Source organism: Marmota flaviventris, chromosome 17, assembly GCF_047511675.1.
Source record: "Marmota flaviventris isolate mMarFla1 chromosome 17, mMarFla1.hap1, whole genome shotgun sequence".
In the NCBI taxonomy this organism is placed as follows: Eukaryota; Metazoa; Chordata; class Mammalia; order Rodentia; family Sciuridae; genus Marmota; species Marmota flaviventris.
Window position 1 is genome coordinate 34,999,892 of NC_092514.1, and position 22,598 is coordinate 35,022,489.

The 22,598-nt window shown below is 44.8% G+C and overlaps 1 non-coding gene across 1 annotated transcript; it reads left to right on the forward strand.

Moving 5' to 3' along the window:
* Positions 1-13,260: 13,260 nt before the first annotated feature.
* Positions 13,261-13,391, forward strand: LOC114083324 (small nucleolar RNA SNORA38). Its single transcript, XR_003581125.1, has one exon. It is a non-coding gene; the product is annotated as a small nucleolar RNA SNORA38 (small nucleolar RNA).
* Positions 13,392-22,598: the final 9,207 nt, after the last annotated feature.

Here is a 22,598-nt window from a genome sequence, read left to right on the forward strand (position 1 = left end):
CTGGTTGACAGCTTGAAGAAGGAGTTCTAGAGCAAGAGGATTGCTCCTCTACCTGTGGGCTGAGGTGCTGCTGGTCCACAACCATGACTGGTTCATAAACAATCAGTACAGAGATCAAAACTCACCCTCTGGAAACATCTACAGCATCTCCCATGGCCATACCAACCAGCATATGACTCACAATCTTGGATTGTAAATGTGCTTGGTTTCTTTCATCTCACTTATCTAATAATTCACTTTTACTGTATATTACCTAAGTGTTGAGTCTGCAACAGTTTGGAAATGTTTACAAGTGTACATTCACCATGGGGGCATGCACAAGCACTGAACTAGAAGTTTTTTTTTTTTGCACTGGGGATTGAATCCAGGGGTACTTTGCCATTGAGCCATATCTCCAGACCCCCCTTTTAAATTACTTTTTATTTTAAGATAAAGACAGGAGCTCACTAAGTTGCTTAGATTGGCCTCAAGCTTGTGATCCTCAGTCTCCTGAGTTGCTGGGATTACAGGACACCGCACCCAGCTGAACTAGATGTCTTGTCATTAACCAGCAATTGGAATGATCCCTGAAGCAAAGTATCATGAGTAGAAACCCATTCTGCCTCAAGAATAACACCTAGGATGGCTTCCTCTGTGTTCACACTGCCAGTAATAGAAATATCAACTCGGGCTGGGGATGTGGCTCAAGCGGTAGTGGGCTTGCCTGGCATACGTACGGCCCGGGTTCGATCCTCAGCACCACATACAAAGATGTTGTGTCCGCCGAAAACTAAAACATAAATATTAAAAAATTCTCTCTCTCTCTCTAAAAAAAAAAAAAAAATCAACTCAATCCTTCTTACGATGGAAATTGGCAATGATAAAGAAAATCGTACGTATTGTCTTCAGCAAACAATTTTTCCATGAGTCCTACAAACTGATTGATTTCATTGAGTTCATCTTGGCTAACCTCTGGAAATGGGAAAACATTTTAAAACTGAGAAGGAGCTGGAAGAGTAGCCCACTGGACAGCTTATGCACAGCATGATCCCCAACACCAATGAATAAACAAATAAAAATTGTAAATTTTTTACTAAAATTTAATTTTAAACAACTTCCTGTTGTGTTATTATCAGTCAAAGATGGAGGGACAAGATGCTGGATTCCCCTTCTGGTTGGCAGGATATGACCCATGGAAGGAAGGACACAGAAAGCAAAACTCGCAGGGCACCTCGGGTATAGAAACTGGGCAGAACATCTGCTTCCTACTTCCATCTTCCTTCCCACTGATTTTTATCAGCTCCCTTATCAAGAAGTAATGAGGACAATCTCATAAACAAGAAGCTTGGGGCTCACATTCAAACACCATGATCTAGTCCTTGTTTGCTGGTTATTAATTGTGAGGCCATCACCAGATCCCATCACCTCTCTGAGCTTCTATTTTGTCACTCATTATATTCATTGACTTAAGGTCCTTGTGAGACTTGTGGAAGATGGTGGATGGAAAAATTCTTCACTAAAATGGAAACGTCTACATCAGTTATTGTGTAAGTTCAAAGTCACTAAGGGGCTTGGTTAGTGGCTCAATGGCAGAGCATTTGGCTAGCATGCATGAAGCTCTAGATTTGATCCTCAGCATCATAAAAAAAAGAAAAAAAAAAATTCTACTGAGGAAAGCACATAGTGGTCACCTGGCCTGACCCTAGAGCAGTTGTTCCTCTTGCCACTGACATCAGCTCCCTGTGCTGAGCATGTGAGGAATGAGGCCATGGGTTGAGGCCCTGTTGTGCAGCCAGATTAACCTGAATTCAATTTAACCTGGGCTTGGCCACTCCTGAGATGTGGGAATTGGGCAACTTACAAAGCCTTTCAGTGTGAGTTTCTCTTCTATTCCTCTTGGTCTTGTTCAACTCAGAAAACAGCTGTGATGCTCAAAATAGGTCATTCTAGTCAGAACATAAAGTAACTATTTGTATCAGATTGTATTTCTGCCCTTATCCACACTCATGACAGAGAATGACTTAGATTCCAGTCTCTAATACCAGTGAGTGACCAACAAGCCTGCGATTCCCCTCTGACTCTTGAAACTGTCTAACCAGGGCCTGAACCACTCTGACCTTCTGGGCTCCAGCCACCCCTTCAACTGCCAGCATGGGCATGAGGATGTGGCTTTGGATCCCCAGCTGCTGAGCAGAGATGGGTCATAAACTGCCAGGCCCTAGGAGCTCTGCCTCTCCTCTCAGTACCTCTCACCAGTTGTTCCAGGAAGGTCTTCAAAGTTTGGAGTCCTCAGCCTTCCCTGCAGTCTTTGTACCTCTGATGAGCAATTACCTCTACTCTAGCAATGTGCTCAAATCCGTTTTCTCCTCTCCAGCCCCAGAACTACAGGCTTATAGGTGGGTTTCTACTCCAAACTGAAAGTTGACAAAGGAATTCTGACTCCACTATCAAAGGATCTAGAAAGAAAAAATGCATGTGATCTTATCACTCTTCAGCCTCTTAGAAGAAAGCCACCCTCTTGGCTGAAGGCTCCACCCACCCCCACAGCACTGGCCTCTACAGCCTCATGTGGTGCTCAGGTCTTGGGCAATGGGCTGTGTGAAAGGAAGGTGATTATGGGACTAGGGGGCAGACCAGGTGAGAAAAAAGACAGCCTGGTACCTAGCTGACCTTCAGCGACAAGCAAAGTATAACTGCTGGAGGGAGGGAGGTCTGGGTGCAAGGGAGAAAGAACTCTCTGGAAACAATGGTTGAGGCAGCCTCATCCTGAGGCTCAAGGAATACTCCTATAAGTGGATATACATTGCCAAAGGGGCACTGCCTTCTGGAGGAGCCATGATCAGGCCAGCCAGCTGGGGAAGGGGATCCAGCCCATGTGGGCTAATGAGAGTTTAGTGGGTTTATCTAGCCTTATTTGGAAAACAAACCTACTATTATCAGTCCTCTGGGACAGGTTGAGGAAACATCTTAAGTGGAAAGTGAAGTTATAGGAGGGCACCTGGAGGTTCAGACAGACCCCTAGCCAGAAGTCGCTCAGTTCACAGCTCATTCACTCATCCCTGGCTCAGGCTGGCTGCAATGCCTGCCTTCCACAAGTCAGCATCCTCTGGAAGCCAAAGGGCTGGGGCTGGGAATGCACTTACTACTCTTGTCTGTGCCCTGGACCTGGCTGTCCCCAGGGGGACACCAGCCAGGCCAACCTCTTCTGCCTAGCCACAGAAGCCTGACAGCAAGTGGGGGGCGTGGGGGGAGAACTAGTGCACCCTCTCCTGTGCTTTCCCCAAGGGCCCTCTTCGAAGATGATCCATGTCCCTCTGAGACTTTGACCACCACCCTGGATCTGTGGCCAAACAACCCTCAGATATTCCCCAGACATCTGTCACCTCACCATCTAGCAATTGGCCTGGCATTGGATGCACACCCCTGGGGTACACTCCTTGACCCACCAGTCAGGATAGCAGGGTGTGGGAGGTTGTAGCTCTGGAGGGTATCACCTTGTCAACAGTGCAGGGTCTGGGCCTCGGCTGACATGCTCATATCCACCTTCCAAAATCCAGTCTCTTGCTTTGGCCAAAGCTGGCCATGAATTGGAACCTGAAAGAGAGGGGATACAAACAGTAGGAACTTTCTGTCTATGCTGAACCTGAGGAACAACAGTGGCAGTAGTGGAAACAGCCCACTTGCTCCCAACCAAGGTCGCCTTGGCTGGGGACCCTGGGGTGGGCCGGGGACCCAGCTCTGTCAGGCTCCCAGAAGGGGCCTTGCACTGGGGAGGTGGCTCTGGGGCTCCAGGAGCCGGTCACTGCAGTGATGGGGGGGGGCGCAGCAGAGCCGGGCACTGGCAGTGCAGGATGCTGCACTCCCGCCAAGGCCAGCCTGCTCCCCTTGCCAGGCTGGAGCCTTTCTTTCCAGCCGCTCCCCATTATGCTCCATGCTAGAGCGTGCAGAGGAGCCCACACAGAGGGCTGTCGCTGCAGACCAGCGGGACAGTGGCAATCCAAGGTGGCCCCCAACAGCGCTGTTGGGAGGAGGGTAGCTCCGCAGTCGGGGGAGGTCAGCAGGGATACAAGAGGCTGGAAGCAGTGGTGGCCCTGCTCCTGCGCTGAGACCCCTTGAACCAGGGCTTCCGGGAGGACCAGCTCTGGAGTGCTCTAAGACCCTGCCCATCTCCGCGACTTCGCCGGCCTGTTCAAACCAGCTGGGCGGCCCCGCCGTTGTTGGTCGGTGGCTGGTTCCTCTAAGCGCCTGAGCAACTGGAGCTGGGAAGTCGTGAGGTCGATGGGGGGTGGGGCCATGGATCTGGAAGGTGGATATGAGCATGTCAGCTGAGGCCCAGACCCTGCACTGTTGACAAGGGAGGGGCGGGGGTGAGATGTCCTGGACCTTAAAAAAGCAAATAAAGGGAAAAGGAAGTTTAAGTTGAATATTTTTGAAACTTAGTAGTTCAAACTTAACGAGTTCAAAGCCAGCCTCAGCAAAAGCGAGGCACTCAGCTACTCAGTGAGACCCTGTCTCTAAATAAAACACAAAATAGGGCTGGGGAAGTGGCTCAGTGGTTAAGCACTTGCCTGGCATGTGTGAGGCACTGGGTTTGATTCTCACCATCACATATAAATAAGTAAAATAAAGGTCTATTGACAACTATAAAAATAATTTTTTTTTTAAAAAAAAGGCTCACATATGGCTCAAATGGCTGGTACCCACCTCCCACCCCCAATTTAAATGGCTAAATTTGTAAGACAAGGAGAAAAGGAAATTATGAACATCCCATCACAGAATCAATATTCTCCAGGTGTTGATCTCTTAAAGATTGTCTTACACCTGTTTGATCTTACAGGAAAATATCACTATCTTGATTTTTTGAAAAAAAAATTTTAGTTGTTGATAGTCCTTTATTTTATTTATTTATATGAGGTGCTGAGAATCAAACCCAGTGCCTCACACATGCCAGGCAAGTCCGCTGCTGCTGAGCCTCAGCCCCACTATACTGATTTTTATTAGATGACAGAAGACAAAGATAGGAGGATCCTAATATTTACTGAGTACGTACTTTGAGATTTATGGTTCAAATAATTTATATCAAACTTATGGATGCTTTCTTAATTCAGGTCAGTACACTTCAGGAAAAAGAGGTGTGGAATGTACATTAAATTGACATGATTCCTTTTCAATAACATAAATGCTCACCCTTTAAATCTGTATTCAACAAAATATCATTGTCTTCTCAAGCTAAACCATTCTACTTATATAACATATTAAATAACACAAAACATTAAACATTTACCACTTATAGGTGATGAATTAACTGAGATATGGTTTCATTTAAGTTGCTAATCATTTTATATATTATTACAACTTAATCCTAGAAATATCTTCCAACAATAGAATCCTAAAAATTGCAACAAAGAATTGTTCTACTTTTTTTTTTTTTTTGAGACTGAGCATTGAACTCAGGGGCACTTGACCACTGAACCACATCCCCAGCCCTATTTTGTATTTTATTTAGAGGCAGGGTCTCACTGAGTTGCTTAGCACCTCACTTTTTGCTGAGACTGGCTTTGAACTCACGATCTTCCTGTCTCAGCCTCCCAAGCTACTGGGATTACACTGCACCTGGCCAGAATTGTTCTACTTTTGATAGATACCTATTCAAAATCCACTTGCTGATTCATCAAATTACTATGGGAATATTTTTACAAGTAACATGAATAAATCTCTCTGCTTTAATTAACACAATAAGTAACTGATTGAGCTATATGATAAAAGTATTATCAGTTCATCAACAGATTCATATTTGTAACAATGATTATCTCTCATTAAATGTGTCCAGAGTTAAAAAACTGTTAAATCAAGTTAAACCTTAGTAAAATGGTGGTGTAAACTAGGGAAGCAGTCTCAGAACAAGGTGCCCCCTCCTCCACATCCTGTCAGTGAGGTTGGCAAATGGACTCTGTGTATTCACAAGCTTGTGGGCACTAGCTTAGTGAATCTGATGGACCCAGAGCAGTAATTTTTTAGATTGTCTATTTTCTGTAATGGTATTCTAGATCTGATGCTAGCCTTAAAGATCCTCAGTGATGATCTATGTTCATTATTTAAGGGCATACTCTACCTTATTAAGCATGGAGAGTTGAATATGATTTATATGTGTCATAAAATTACTAGCTAAGTTGGGGCTGGGTTGTGGCTTGGTGGTAGAAGGCTCACCTTACATGTGTGAGGCACTGGGTTCGATCCTCAGCACCACATAAAAACAAAATAAAGGTAGTGTGTCCACCATAACTAAAAAAATAAATGTTTAAAAAATAAAATAAAATAATTAACTAAAGTAGTAACAATATAGATTTGGTAGTACATATGAAGTAACATCAGTGTGAACTTTATTTTTAACACTGTTATTCTGTCCTCCTATTTGCTGACAGTATTGAAGCTGTCTGTAGGCACAACATTCTGAGAATTGTTCATATATGTCTTCTTCTTCTTCTTTTTTTATGGGAAGGTAATTGAATCCAGGGACACTCAACCACTGAGCCACATCCCCAGCCCTATTTTGTATTTTAGTTAGAGACAGGGTCTCACTGAGTAGCTTAGTGCCTCACTTTTTGCTAACACTGGCTTCGAACTTGGATCCTCCTGCCTCAGCCTGGGATTATAGGCATGCCAAGGTTAGTCATATATTTCAAAACTTTAAAAATATTCAGATCAGTGCTAGACTTGTGGCTCAGTGGTAGAGTGCTTGCCTGGCATGTGTGATACCCTGGGTTCAATCCTCAGCACCACATATAAGTAAATAAAACAAAAAGATCCATTGACAACTAAAAAAAAAATATTTAAAAAATATTCAGAAAAATCACACGGTACTCTAATATGTATAAAGAACTGTATTTATATGCCTTATAGAAGGAAAAAAAAGCACAAGATTGAAGTTGACATTTCATTCCTATTTCAGCTGGTATGAATTTTTTCTCCAATATAACAAAAAATTCTGTATTTTTTATTGATTTTTTTTAAAAATAAATGACAGCGGAATACATTACAATTCATATTACACATATAGAACAAAATTCTGTATTTCTTCTAGTGTGAACCCACCCTGGACATTTTTGGCATTACTGTTATAAAATCGGGATGAATGGGTGCTATGTAGGTACTAGCAGTTTTTCACAGCTCTCCCTGCTACATATGCCTGCACCTCCTGTCCCCAGCAGCCACCTCTACAAAGTAAAGGGAATGAATTCAGCAAGTGGTTGCTTGGGAAACTTACTATGAACTTTTAATTTTTGTTTCAATAAGAGTTCCTATTGTGGGGTATGGTAGTGCTTGCCTGTAATACCAGCAACTAAGGAGGCTGAGTCAGGAGGATCAAGTTTGAGGCCAGCCTCAGCAATTTAGTGAGACCCTTAGAAACCTAGCAAGACCCTGTCTCAAAATAAAAAATGAAAAGGGCTGGGGATGTAGCTCAGTGATAAAGCACCCCTGAGCTCAATTCCTAGAATCCCCCTCCTCCCAAAAAGAGTTCTTATTTCACCATAAAAAGAAAGAATTCATAATTTTCCACAAAATACTAGGCCACAGAAGACATGTATGCCAGTAGGTGACATGACAATGGGAAGGGTTCAGACTAGTCACTGCTGGTTTGTACACTGCTCTGGCTTTACTGATTTTGACACCATTTATCTGAGAGTGCCAGAATTGTTCACTTAATCTAGAAATGGAGATCATATGCATATAATTTTAAAAGAGAATTTAAAGCTTGCTTGTCAATAAGCCCATAAATATTACAAAAGGAAATTAGGCCTTTCCAAATGCCACATACCAAGCCATCCAGGAGTCAGTCCTTAGCTTTCCCTACCAGTCTTTGCAGGCAGCTTCAACAAGGTTGAAGAACAGAATATAAACTGCCTTTCCCTCCAGGCCACTGTCAATACTGCCCCCACTTGAAAACAAGGCTGATATTCCAAGCCTCCCCTGCTTTCTAAATAGTTTCTGCAAGTGAGCCGGGCATGGTTGCACACACCTGTAATCTCAGCAGTTTAGGAGGCTGAGGCAGGAGGATCGCAAGTTCAAAGTCAGACTCAGCAACTTATCGAAGCTCTAAGCAACTCAGTGAGACCTAGCCTCTAAATTGTATGTATATGTGTGTGTGTGTGTGTGTATACACACACACATATATATGGACTGGGGATGTGGCTCAATAGTTTAGTATCCCTGGGTTCAATCCCTGGTTCTAATCATAATAATAATAAAAATTAATATAAATAATTTCTGAAAACTTGTATATCCATTGTGCAGAAGGGTCAAGAAACATCACAGGGATCATCCTCATGAAGGTCACTCCTGGAAAGTATGCTCTGGGAATTACGAGGAAACCCAGGCTGAATCCAGTGGGAACTTCCAGTAAATCCTCCCTCACTTTGTTCCCATCATCAAACCCAGCCCACGCTGCTGGGAAGGGTGTCTTCTTCTGCTTTGAAAAGTGGAGGACAAGTTTGACAAAGGATGAGTACTCTCAGAAGGGGCAAACTCCAAGCAGCCTAAATACATGGGGTCAGCCACATTTATCAGGTAGACTAAGTGAACTGCATGAACCCATATTTTGATTATTGGTCTTTATCTACTCTACCAGAAATAGTGTCCTAAGAAGAATGATTGAGACAGATAATATTTAATGCATCTTCTATGTCAGGCATTCTTTTATGTGCATCAATGTGTCAACTGTTTTAACTCTCCAAATAGTCCAGTGAATTTCCTGCAGTTTCTCCCTTTTTTAAAAAAATAGCACATTATTGATTATATATAACAGTGGGATTCATTGTGATTTTTCATATATGCACACAATATAATTTGGTCAATTTTATTTATTTATTTTCAAATATTTATTTTTTAGTTGGAAACAATATCTTTATTTATTTTTATGTGGTGCTGAGGATCGAACCTAGGTGCTCGCAAGTGCTAGGCGAGCGCTCTGCCGCTGAGCCATAAACCCATCCCCCCAGTCAATTTTATTCTCCAGTACTTTCCCTTTCCCATTCCGTCTCCATTCCTATTTCATCATCCCAGTGACTTGGGAGGCTGAGGCAGGAGGATTGCAGGTTGGAAGCCAGCCTCAGCAAGTTAGTGAGGCTGTAAGTAACCTAGTGAAACCCTGTCTCAAAAAAAAGTGGGTGGGGGGCGGGGCCTGGGGATGTAGCTCAGTGGCAAAGCACCCCTGAGTTTAATCCTCAGTACCAGAAAAACAAAAACGAACCAACCAGCCAACCAACCAACCAAAAACCTCAAAAGAGCTGATGTATCAACAGCACTAACAATAACAAAAATAAATTACTTTTGACTTTCAATTATGACTCAAAAGCAAAACAGCCTAAAGTCCAAGTTTAGGCCATGTCAACCTCACCATTGCACTATGAAACACATGTAAAATACATAAATGCTTCCTCAAGACCCGTAGAATTCCCAAAGCAATCACTCTAATGTAAGAGCCAAGTGATCACATGAACCCCATTTGCACAAAAGTCAGGAAAGTCTGGAGTTTTACTGCAAGATGGCCAGTGGCAGGGCCAGCTTGGAAAAATATTAACTTATCAAGACTGAACATGAGTCTGGGCGCAGTGGTGCAAGCCTGTAATCCCAGCAGCTTGGGAGGATGAGACAGGAGGATGGTTAGTTCAAAGCCAGCCTCAGTAACAGTGAGGTGCTAAGCAACTCAGTGAGATCTTGTCTCTAAATAAAATACAAAATAGGGCTGGAGATGGGGCTCAGTGGTCAAGTGCCCCTGAGTTCAATCCCCTGTACCCCTCCCCCCAAAAAAAGATTGAACATGAACGTGAAGAAGACACCGTGCTAAGAGGTTTGCTGAGATTACAGGTGTAAAAATTTTTTTTGTAGTTGTAGATGGACAGAATGCCTTTATTTTATTTGCTTATGTTTATGTGGCGCTAAGGATGGAACCCAGTGCCTCACTCATGCTGGGCAAACACTCTGCCACTGAGCTACAGCCTCAGCCCAAAAGTTAAACCAATTCTTAATGTTGAGGAGAACAGGATAGAAAAGAGACCACAAACAGGTGGACAAGTGGCCTCTAACATAGCAGAGTCAAACCCTAAACTGTCAGTAGAGAAACAATCTTCTTCATACTATGGGGTTCTCAAAAGACTCAGGTCTTGGAAAGACTGGGACCTCTGGACCTGGGAAGACAGGACAGATCAGGGGAGGAGGATGAGTGTGAGGAGGCTAGGGAGCAGCAGGTTAACTCATCCCCTTTTCAAAAGTCAATCCTGCCAGGCAACTGCCCCTATTCACCCCAGCATTGATTTGAAGATTTATTGTTTTGAAAGATTTATTAGGCAACAGACTGAAGAAAGATTTGTTAGGCAACAGACTGATGCTGGAAAAAGGCAAGTTAAGAAATTGGAGGTGAACTAAAGATGAGGATACTCCATCCCACATTCCTTATTCGTCCCTTAGGAGGAGAGGAGATTGGAAGACCCTGCTCTGAGGAAGGAATCTGCTCAAGAGGAAAGACCTAAGGTCCTATTATCAGGATTCTCAGCCCAGGTTGATCACCGCTCATCAGAGTGACAGCATCACAAAAGTCTCAGCCCTGAATCAGCCTTTCAGTCCAACTCTTAATCAAAAGCAACTGGACCAATGGTTAACATTTCTGTGGAAAATCCACATTGTGGAAGGTAAAGATCAGAGGCAATACTAGAAAAACAAGGAGGAAACAAAAACCATGCAAGGAAGAGCAACATTAAAAGCTCTGTCCTGGGCTGGGGATATAGCTCAGTTGGTAGAGTGCTTGTCTCACATGCACAAGGCCCTGGGTTCAATCCCCAGCACCACACACACACACACACACACACACACACACACACATACAAAAAAAGAAGCACCATATCCTTTAGGTATGGTGGCACATGCCTGTAATCCCAGCAATTTAGGAGACTGAGGCAGGAGGATCCCAAGTTTGAGGCCAGCCTGGGCAACTTAGTGAGACACTCAGAAACATGAGACCCTGTCTCAAAGGAAAAAAAAAAAAAGTGGGAACTGGGATATCACTTGGTGGTAAAGCACTCCTGTGTTCAATTCCCAGTACAAATAAAATTAAAAAGCTCTATCCATGTCCTCAAAGAGGTGAGAAAAGATCAGTATCCACAAAACAAGAAGTGGATACTATGAAAGGAATGCTTAGGGGGGAGAATCCTAGCTAATAATAAGGACCTCAATTGAAGATTTGGGAGCAAAATGAGGAAATCTCCCAGAAAGTAGAGCAGAGATGTGTGTGAGTGTGTGTATGTGTGTGTGTGTGTGTGTGTGTGTGTGTGTGTTTGGTGCTGGGCATGGAACCTGGGGCTTAAAGCATGCTAGGCAAGCACTCTGCCACGGAAGTACACCCCTCGACATCCGTATTTTATTCTGAGACAGGGTCTTGCAAAGTTGCTGAGGTTGGTCTCAAACTTGCAATCCTCCTGTGTTGTTGGGATGACAGGTGTCACCATCATACCCAGCTGTGGAGCAGAGGTTTTGAGGACTAGTCCAATGAGTGAATAAAAGAATTCCCAAAAAGAACATGATGGAGGAAATCATCAATGGAATAATTGGGGGAAATTTTTAGAGAAATAGAAATTTCTGGATTAAAGAGATCTGTCAAAAATTCAATGCAAAGAATAAAAACAGACTCAAAATGAGGAAAATCATTTTGAAATTTAGAACCTTGGAGACAAAGAGAAGATAACACAAGCTTCCAAGGGAAAACCATTGGTCACATGAATGAATTAGAAGCCACAGTGGTTTCATATTTTCATGAGCAACACTGGGAGCTCAAATAGAAATGGCCAAGACCATCAATACTGTAAAAAATATTTTCTGAGAAGTGATTTTGAACAGGACATCTATACTCAACCCAATTGTCAGTCTGATGTTAATATGAAATTAAAGGTATTCTCCTATGTACAAAGGCCCATGATTTACCTCCCTTGTGTGCTTCCTCTCTCAGGAAGTTGCCAGAAGGTATGGCTTGTGCAAGCCAAGGAAAGTGCCAAGAAAAAAGACAGGACCTCAGGAAAGAGCAGGTCAAGTGGTGGGTGTTTGCTGTCATTTGGATCTCAAATGTCTCTCAAAGACCCATGTGTTAAAAAGGCAGCTTCAGCTGTGGTACTTATTGAGAGGTAGAACATTTAGGAGATGGGGCCTAGTGGAAAGAAGCGAGGTCACTGGGGGCGTGGAAGGGGGTATGGAATGCCCGCCACTTCCTGTCTCTCATTTTGTTTCCTGGTGTCCAGGAGGTGAGCAGCTTACTCTACCAATGCTCCCTCTAGGATGTGCTATGCTGCTATAGGCACAAAGTAACAAGGGTCAACCAATCATGGACTGAAAACACTGAAACTGAGCCAAGATAAACCTATTCTCCTTATAAGTACTCTAAAGTATATATCACAGAGACAGAATGCGAACACAGTGCTCTAAGGGAGGATGCTATTGGGAGTGCTATTGGGAGACAGGAGGATGTCCCCATCATACCCCTGTGACATTCCTTCCCACTCCTATCCACTCTTTACCAGAGTTTCACATTGTGTGGGAGTTTGGCCGTCAGATAAATTGCATTGAGCAATTCATCATTTTGGCTGAAAATCACAGGCCAGAGGGTACCATGAAATTAGATTTCCTGGCAGATGCTTGGTGATACTCCATCCCCAGCCCTGATGCTCTCTGGGTGGAGGAAGTGACAGATCAGAAACCTGGAGGAGGGCTGGGGATGTAGCTCAAGCGGTAGCGCCCTCGCCTGGCATGCGTGTGGCCCGGGTTCGATCCTCAGCACCACATACAAACAAAGATGTTGTGTCCACTGAAAACTAAAAAATAAATATTAAAAAAAAAAAAAACCCTGGAGGAACACAAATAAAGTTCAGAATGGGGGCAGGAGGAAGGTGAGGGGGAGATTCCAAACCACAGGTACAGGATTGGAGGCATCCACACCTGTATCCACCCCCAAGGTAATGTTGTGGGAAAGAACGCATCCATGAGACGGGAAAATCATATCAAAACCCATCAAAAGGATTCTTCATATCTGTTCTCCACTAATGCAACCCCTGTGGACATTGCGTCTAATTTGGGCATTACGTAATACTTCTTGCATATCCACTGACAAGGATTCAGGCCAACTCTGATAGCTCAGGGGCAAGAATGCACGGAGACCAATGCTCTTCCACACTGCTCTTGGATAAATATATATGGTACCACTTCTCTGCGGCATCACATCAGTTTGCAATAGCTATTAAGGAACCCTCCTACAAAGGTGTGTCTTTGGTTCCCTGTGTTTGGACGCGTAAGAATTGGAAGAAAAAGAATTGTGGATTCGGGGAATTCTGAGACCAGCTTGCTCCTCGCAGGTTCAGATCAGTCATCCCACATAGAGGGGAAAGAAAGAAAAAGAAAAAAAAACAAGAAAAAAAAAGTGGGCTGGGGTTGTGGCTCAGTGGTAGAGGGTTTGCTTAGCACCCACGAAGCCCTGGGTTCGATCCTCAGCACCACATAAAAATAATTAAATAAAGTAAAGGTATTGTGTTCAACTACAACTAAAAAATAAAATATTTTTTAAAAACAGATATTAAGGAGCTGCCAAATGTACATAGCCTTTATCCAGTAACTTTGCCTCTGGGATATTATGAAGCAAATCAGAGTTGCTGGCAAAGATTTATGTACCAAGTGTTTCCTGCAGCATTCATTTTCTTTTCTCTTTTAAAGTTTTTAGTTGTAGATGGATACAATATCTTTTTATTTATTTATTTTTATGCCGTGCTGAGGATCGAACCCAGTGCTTCACATGTGCTAGCCAGGCTCTCAACCTTGGAGCTACAGCCGCAGCCTCAGCATTCATTTTTAATTGCCCCATATTAAAAAGAATATAAAAAGAATAAAGAAAATCAGGTAGATCATATAGTCAATCTCATAGAACATGTTGGAAGGAGTTTGGATCCCACAGAGAAATGTTGATGCTTTCTGCTGAGGCCTCACTGGCTCCCTGGGTCCCCAGGTCCCTCCTGCTTTTCACTGTCTCAGCTGCCTCTTCCCTTCCTCTCCTTATCAGCAAACTGTGAGCTGTCCCCTGCCCGCCTCCTTCAAAAACCCAGTGTTTTCAATTCTTTCCTCCCTCTTTTCTGAGGCAGCCACACCCTCTGCCAGTCCTGCAAAAGCTGCCTTCCAGCTGCTGTTCTGGGCTTCCTCTCCCTTCACTTCCCCTGCATCCCTCCCTCTTCTCCTCTGCCTCCCTCTCTGCCCCCTCCTCAACCTCTCTCTCCTCCTGCTTCAGGTCTACTGTCTCCTCTCTCAGGGATGACTCTGGGGCTTTCTGCTTCCCCAGGAGCCCACGGTGCAGACCCAGTCAGATGCACATTGTGGAATGATGATTGATGTCCTCAATCCCTGCTGGATCCTCCAGCAGACTCCCTGCTCTTGAGTACAAAACTCACAGCCTTTCCTGTGCAACTGAGTTTGAGAGCCGCTGGCCCTGCCAGTCAAGGCCTGCCTTTCCTCAGGCTCCTTAGGAACAGGGAGGAAATTCCCTGATGGGTTTCTCAAACCACACGTTCACTGCCCACAATGGAAACACCTGTACCTGGGAGCCTGCAATATGCCTTGGGAAACACCCCCTTCCTGCCACGCTCCACTCTTCCAGGCTGCTCTCTCTTGCCATACATCCTCCCTCTAATTCCCAGGATAGCTGGCTTGCTGCTCAGCACCCCTTGGAATCTCAGGTTGCTGAAGGGCCCTGACCTGGGTCAGGCCTCTCAGAGGGACTGTCTCATGCCAATGCTCTAGAAGGAGAAAACATCACCAGGGGAAAGACTGAGTTTCTTGCATGACACAGTCAAGGAACTGAGCAGCAGCTCTGGGAAAGGCACCCTGCCACTTCCCTGGCTCCCAACAAAGTCTGTTTCACAGGACTTCCTTATGCTCTCAGGGAGGTCTCCGCAGAATGAACCAGACTGACAGCACTGTCTGTCAATTGTTCCCTTCTGAAAACGGTAACCAGGTAACAGCAGTGTCAGAATACACACAGGGTCTGTATTTCTTTCCCCTGCCCACCCCACCAAAGCTCATAATCTTGTCCCTTCAGAAGCACTTTGAATCATTTGTTGCTGTTGGGGGATGTTGATAGGTCTCTGAAGTCACTTTTCTTTTTAGGTTTTGGATGAGCTCCCGGTCCTACATTACTACCCGCTGCTCACACTGATGTGTGCCCAGGTCCAACTCTGCAAGGAGGATGCAAAACAGTGAAATATCTGTGAACACTTCTGGAGCATCAATTCTATTATAAGATTTGTGAGAAACAGAAATTTATTAAGAACCGTCTCTGCCATCCCAGAAACATGGAGGAAAGGACAGAGAAGAGCAGGGCAGGGGGAAGTGTCCCAAGGAAAAACAGTCTCGATGTCTCTTCCAGGTGGGGTGGTGGAGCCTCCTTGTCTTTAGATGGTTCCAGATGGTCTCACGACTGGAATTCATGAGAAAGCCACACTTGCACAACTCCCTATGGCAGCTGTTCCACATAAATGAGATACCTTGTGACCCATCTTTCTGAGGAGATAGATATGTTAATAAGCATGAGTTCATCATGTGTATAGATTTCTCTAAACATCATTGTACCCCACAAATGCATACAGTTATGATGATGTGCCAATAGAAAATGACTTCAATAAAAGCTTATGGAAAAAATAAAAGGCTGGGCTGCCTCACCTCCTTGGTTTTGCGTGTAACTCAGCTGTTCAATTTCAATGAGACTCTTTGTTTCTGAGTCCAGGGCCTGTCGTTTGGGCTGGCACATTGCAACGTATTTGGAGAATACAGGTGGCCATCTTTCTATTCACTGCCCTTGCTATGTTAGGGGTAGGGGCTGTGGTCACATTATGGGGGTCTTGGTGGAGGAGCCTTCTTCTGATGATGTATCCTGGGTGGACTTCCTGTTCTCTGCCTCCCACCCACTGCTGCTCATCCAGGGGCTGCAAGGGCATGCTGGGAAGCTATGCTGGGGGTGAGGGTCCTCCCTTGCTTGTAGGCTGCAGGAATGGCAGGCTGACTGGCTCTTCTGCTGCCCTTCAGCCCTGATGGCTTGTCCTTCTTGGACAGCTGATGCTCATGGGACAAGAAGGGGAAGGAGCGAAGGAAAGGCTCCCTGGCACTCTTCTTTGGGTGGAAAGTGAAGCTGGAGGGGGACCGACAAGGCCCAGCCTCTGGATACACACACACTTAACTGAACAGTGCAATCTGTTCTCTGGGTTGTCTGGAGATGGAGCATCAGATATGTAGCCATTGTCTCATCAAGCTTTCTGGTGACCAAGGATACCCAGGTAACACATGGGCCGTAACCCATGACAGATATGACCCTCATATCGAGAGGTCCAGGTGGGTGGGGAGTGGCTTGCTAGAATGATTTGAGGAATATTCCTCACCCATGGGGCTCAGCGAAGGGTGACCTCATCTCCTGTGAGTCTCTGTGTGGGGTACACAGTCAGGATTTGAATGATGAGACTTCCCTCTTTGGTGGACAGGTGAGAAGAAATGCCATACCTTGGGTGCAGGACTTGCTCCCTCATCTGCACAGCGGTGATTCTGTTAAATGGAAGGCACCCCGTGAGCATGAAGTACAGGAGGACACCCTGTACATCAGAGGTTCCAGGCGTCCACTGTAAGACTGTCCTATTCTTCCCAGGGGTAGAGTTTGTTGGGCAGTGAACCTGCACGCCAGGACGAAGTTGCAGAGTTTGATGTTGCCTCCTGCATCCACCAGGATGTCCTCTGGCTTCAGGTCTCTGTGCGGGATGCCCTTCTCATGGCAGTTGTGCATAGTGCATGTGATCTCCAGAACACTCTCGGGGCCTCCTCCACCTGTGTGCCAGTGGTGTCTGGGAGGTGGCACAGCAGCTTCCGCTCACTCACATGCTCCGTCACAACACTGACATTATCAAGGCTTCAACAATGCAAAACACCTGATCCCATTTGGGTGTTCCATGGTCTTCATGATATCCACTTCAGATACAATGTGGGCCACGCTCCACTCTACCTATGGCAGGGCTATCACTGTCCCCTTTGGCCCTGTGATGACCAGTCAGGTCAGTTTCACTGCCCTGCTGAATGTTCCTCAAAATCCAATAGTGGAGCCAGGTGCAGTGGTACATGCCTTAATCCCAGTGACTTGGGGGGCGGGAGGATCAGGAGGTGGGAGGATCGGGAGGCAGGAAGATCGTTGAGTTCAAAGCCAGCCTCAGCAGCATAGGAAGGTGCTAAACAACTCAGTGAGACCCTGTTTCTAAATAAAATACAAAATAAGGATGGAGATGTGGCTCAGTGGTTGAGTGCCCCTGAGTTCAATCTCTGTTACAAAAAAAAAAAAAAAAAATTCAATAGTGGCATGTGAGTGTACTCCTAAAGGAGGAGCTGGCTGAGAGGCCCTGCTACACTCTCATAATCTGGCTATTCTATTCTCACTATACATCCTAAAGCAGCAATACCAACTAAGGATGCTAGATAGAAACAAAACCAAAGATAATAACAACAAAAATCCTGAAAAAATAAAGGGTAAATAAAAAAACAACCAAACAAACAAAAAACTCCCAAATCAAAAAACCAATCAAAAAACCAAAACCAAACCAAGCACAGTAGTGTGTGCCTATAATCCCAGCGGCTAGGGATGCTGAGGCAGGAGGATCGACAGTTCAAAGCCAGCCTCAGCTAAGCACCTCAGTGAGACCCTATCTCTAAATAAAATACAAAATAGGGCTGGGGATGTGGCTCAGTGGTCAAGCCCCTGAGTTCAATCCCTGGTACCAAAACAAAACAAACAAACAAACAAAAAACCCAAAACAGAACGACCAAACTACCAAATGAGTTATCTATCTGTGAGTCCACCAGGTTAGCACCAAGAGCTCCCTGTACTTATGGACAAAAAATCAGCCATAGTTAGGGCCTTGTACAGCTGGTGTTTGTAATCCCCCCTCAGTGGCTCCTTGTGAGGTCAGAGCAAGAAATGGCCCAGTGATGGCTGGGCGTAATCCACAGTGACTGTCTCACTTTATGGCCTCCAGGAGATTTTCCATTTTCATAATAAGAAAGGACTCGTGGTTACCATGAAGTTAGTTAGCAACTTTGCTCCACTACATTCTTCCTGCCGTGATGTTTTGCCTCACTCAAGGCCCAAAGTGAGAGGACCAAGCAGCCATGGATATTTTGTCGCAGTGACAGAGGGCTTACTTATACTTTCCAAAGCCACCAGCCTGCTCAGGAATAGGGGCTTCTTCTGAAGAAGGTGAGGGGCCCCTGAGGAGGACTGAGCAGAAATCATATGGTCGGATTATCCCTGGCTCCTGAGTGAGGGGTGAATTGGAAAGAAGTCTAATGATAGTAAGTGTCTGACTTCATGCTGGGTTTATGTATGTCCTCATAAAATGCTCACAATCATTTCTGAAGAAGGCACTATTATTATGCTCATTTTACAGAAAATGTTGGTGCAGGGAGTTTAGCTTCCCCAGCCAATGTTGCACAGTGGCTAAGTGGCAGAGCAGGATTTGAATTCTGGTTGTTTGGATGCATGATTTACCCGACTGGAGGTGGAGGGGTGGGTGGTGGGGAGGAGTGAAGAAGGTGTTGCAGGGATTGGAGTGAGGGATGAAGGGAACCTGGATTAGGTCAGTGTCTGCAGAGGTGGAGGGAAATAGATGAAGTTGAGATTTTTTAAATTTTTTTTTTTTAGTTGTGGATGAAGAAATAACTTTATTCTGTTTATTTATTTATTTATATTTTTTAAAAATTCTTTTTTTACTATTTATTTTTTAGTCTGACAAAATATCTTTATTTATTTATTTTTATGTGGTGCTGAGGATCCACCCAGGGCTCCACGCCTGCTAGGCAAGCGCTCTACCGTTGAGCCACAACCTTAGCCCCAAGTTGAGATTTTTTCAAGAGGTGAAATTCCCAGGACTCATGGCTGATTGGATGAGGGATTATTGTTTTAGCCAGCTTTTTTGCTCCTGTGAACAAAAGACCTGACAAGAATTATTTTAGAGGAGGAAACACTTATTTTGTCGTCGTGGTACTTTATAGGGTTACAGGTGTTGTGGGTTTATAGGGTTACAAGTCTGTAGAGAATCTATAGCAAGGAGTAAGAGAGACCTCCGCTGGTATCAGGAAGAGGACCCTCCCCTACCACCCTGATAATAAATAGTCCTCATCAGAGCTGCTAAGTGGACCCGACTGAGATTCCAGATGGCATCTGCTGCACTTCCACCTTCAGACAGGAGGGGGCTCCCGATACAAGGTTCCACCTTAGGAAAAACTCTGGCCCCCTGCTCCTTTGAAATCTTCATGCTTCTGTAACTGGTCTTGCTGGCAATGACACTTTCCCTAGGAATCTAGAGGATCCCTAGGTGATAGAAGGAGGAAGAAGACAGAGTGGAGGTGCGGCTCCTGATGCTGAAGCTAATGTGCTGTTGACCTTGAAGGGGCAGTAATTCCTTAGGTAGAGCCAGACTTTCCCTATTCTCTTTCTGAAGTGGGGCATTCTTTTTTACTTTGACTCTGGAAGCATCATGAAGATCCATCCTGCCACTGAGTAGAACAGGAAAGTCCAAATGCTATATGAAACCCCACTGCTCATGCTCTCCTGGGCTGGCCTGCAGAGTGCACATTGGGATTGCCAACACAGGTGTTAGAACACTGAGCTGCTTCTTTCCAGTTGGTAAAGAGCTGCCATCCAAGTCCTCTTGAGGGAGATGTAGAAGGCCTTAGGCAGCCAGGACAGGATGATGAGTGAGGAGGTCCAGGCCAGGGCTAGAACAAAGGAGCAGGGAGAGGGTCTTCTGATGAGGTCAATTTCCTGCTTAACAAAAGCGCTGGTGGACACAAGTGGGGGACACAATCAGACAGACAGGTCCGTATTCATTCTCCCAAGCAGGGGATCCAATGGAAAAACTAAAACAGACGCATGGACAGAGGGGTCACCCATCAATAATAGTGCGGAGCATGTGGTCAGGGGAGGAGATAAAGACAGGAGGAAATTCCAGAGACCATAAAAAGGACAGCCCAAAACTTTCCCATTGGATTCCCAGCTCTGGGGCTCCTTCTTTTTGAAGAAGTCTATCTCTGTATCTGTGTTGCTTTTGCAATAAACCTACTTCTTGCTTGCTATCTCTGAGTCCTGTTCTTTAATTCTTTTCAGAATGGAGATAGCACCCCTATATGGTAACTCAGCACCCTCCACCTAGCACTCAGGGTCCACTTCCCCTCCAACCAGCAGTTAAGGCAAGTGTACTTTACTTTATTTCTTTCTTTTTTTTAGTTGTAGGTGGACACAATATCTTTATTTTATTTGTGGGTGGTGCTGAGCATCGAACCCAGTGCTTCACGCATGCTAGGTGAGCGCTCTACCTCTGAGCCACAACCCCAGCCCTGCTATACTTTCTTTTTTTTAAAAAAAAATATTTATTTTTTATAAGTAGTTGGACACAATACCTTTATTTATTTATTGTTTTATGTGGTGCTGAGGATCGAACCCAGGGCTTCGCATGTGCTAGACAAGTGCTCAACCACTGAGCCACAACCCTAGCCCCCTGCTATACTTTCTTATGTGCTATGGACGCCTTTGTTATCAATCTGCTAAAGCCTACAAACAATATGAGGTTTGTAAGAACATAAAACATGTTAGAATCTTAAACATTTTATATATTAAAATCCATATATACATGTGTATATATTCTTCAATGCCTACTATATACTATTAAGATATTTGTAATTTTTTTTCATGGTGCTGGCCAGGATCAAACTCAGGACCTTGCACGTGCTAGGCAAGCCTCTACTACTGAGCTCCATCCTCAGTCCAATATCTGTGTTATTTTTTAAAGTGTTTTTTTAGTTGTAGATGGACACAATACCTTTATTTTATTTATTTTTATGTGGTGCTGAGGATCGAACCCAGTTCTTTATGCATGTTGAAGCAAGTGCTCTACCACTGAGCTATAGCCCAGCCTCCAATACCTGTGTTATTTTTCTTTTTTTTCCACCCATGGTACTGAGGATTTAACCCAGGGGTGCTATATTTTTAGTCCTTTTATTTTTATTTCTTTCTTTCCAGTCAGGTCTCATTAAGTTGCTGAGGCTGACCTTGAGCTTGTGATCCTCTTTCCTCAGGTTTTAGAGATTCTGGGATTATAGGTGTGTGCCCAGATCAATACCTGTGAATTCTAGTGACAAAAGTCACAGGTATTGCTGAAGCCACTGTGATTTATTGCTGATGGTCATAATCAAGGGAAATAGTAAATTGCAGGTAGAGGAGCTGGGGTTGTAGTTCAGTGGTAGAGTGCTTGCCTAGCACGTGTGAGATGCTGGGTTTGATCTTCAGCACCACATAAAAAATAAATAAATAAATAAATAAAAAAGAAAGAAAGGTATTGTGTCCAATTACAACTAAAAATAAAATATTTTTTAAAAAATTGCAGCCTGGTGCTGTGACACACGCCTGTAATCCCAGTGTCTTGGGGAGGCTGAGGCAGGAGGATCACGAGTTCAAAGCCAGCCTCAGCAATGGTCCAGTTGCTAAGCAACTCAGTGAGACACTGTCTCTAAATAAAACACAAAATAAGGCTGGGGACGTGGCTCAGTGGTTGAGTGCCTCTGAGTTCCATCCCTAGTACCAAAAAACAACAACAAAAAAACCCTGCAGGTAGAGATGTGTGGAGATAAAGATTTATTTTTCATCTCCAAGTTTGTGGATGCATGAATTATAATCAGTTTTAGAACCCTCCTAGAATCCTTTAAGAAAAGAGTTAATTCCCCCACATAGTAGGGGACTTGCAGATTGCTTTCTATTCCCACTGATGGTTACCCTACAGTTAAACACCTGGCGCAGGTTGGCCAGCAGAGGGCAGCCTATGAGCAGGAATGCAGGCTCATTTCAGGGTGATGCTGAAGCCGGTGTTTTCCAAGTCTGAGATCCAGTCTGGTTACAAATAAACAACAACAACAAAAAACTATATCCAAAGTCCTATCAGCCTCCTGTCTTCCTTGAGTCAAGGTGTGCACAGGTGTGCTGAATGCTCATAGGACAGTCTGACCAAGGGCACCCTGTGGATATCCTCTGCTCCTCATGTCTGCTGGGATATAGGGTCTAAGGCGAGAAGGTGGCCCCAGTCAAGTTTTCTCAGGAAACAGCCTATCCTTGGGGGCCGGGGTGTCAACACACAGGTCAGAGTTGGTCAGAGCTGGGTGCCACATCCCCTGGGGGCTTGGCAGAGAGCCTTCTCCTTCTTCCTAGACAGCCCGGACCAGGCTAGGGCAGGCAGGTCTTGGGTGTGCCGGCTGGCCATGCCTTCTCCCACACCCTACCCCACCCTGGCCCCAGCCCTGGACCCTGGCTTAGAGCTTCAGGAGGGAGGGCACTCATGGGTGTGATTCTGTAATGGGATCGTTCACAGAATCAGGTAGGTATTGGTGGGTCCCCATGTTTGGACCCCAGAAGTACTTTCTAAGCAGAGGCCCTACCTGTGGTTGCTCTAAGACTTGAGGTTCATCTGTGTGCCTTAGGCTCCTATCTCTGCCTCATTCCTCTTGAGGGTGCCTCTCAAGCTGCCCTT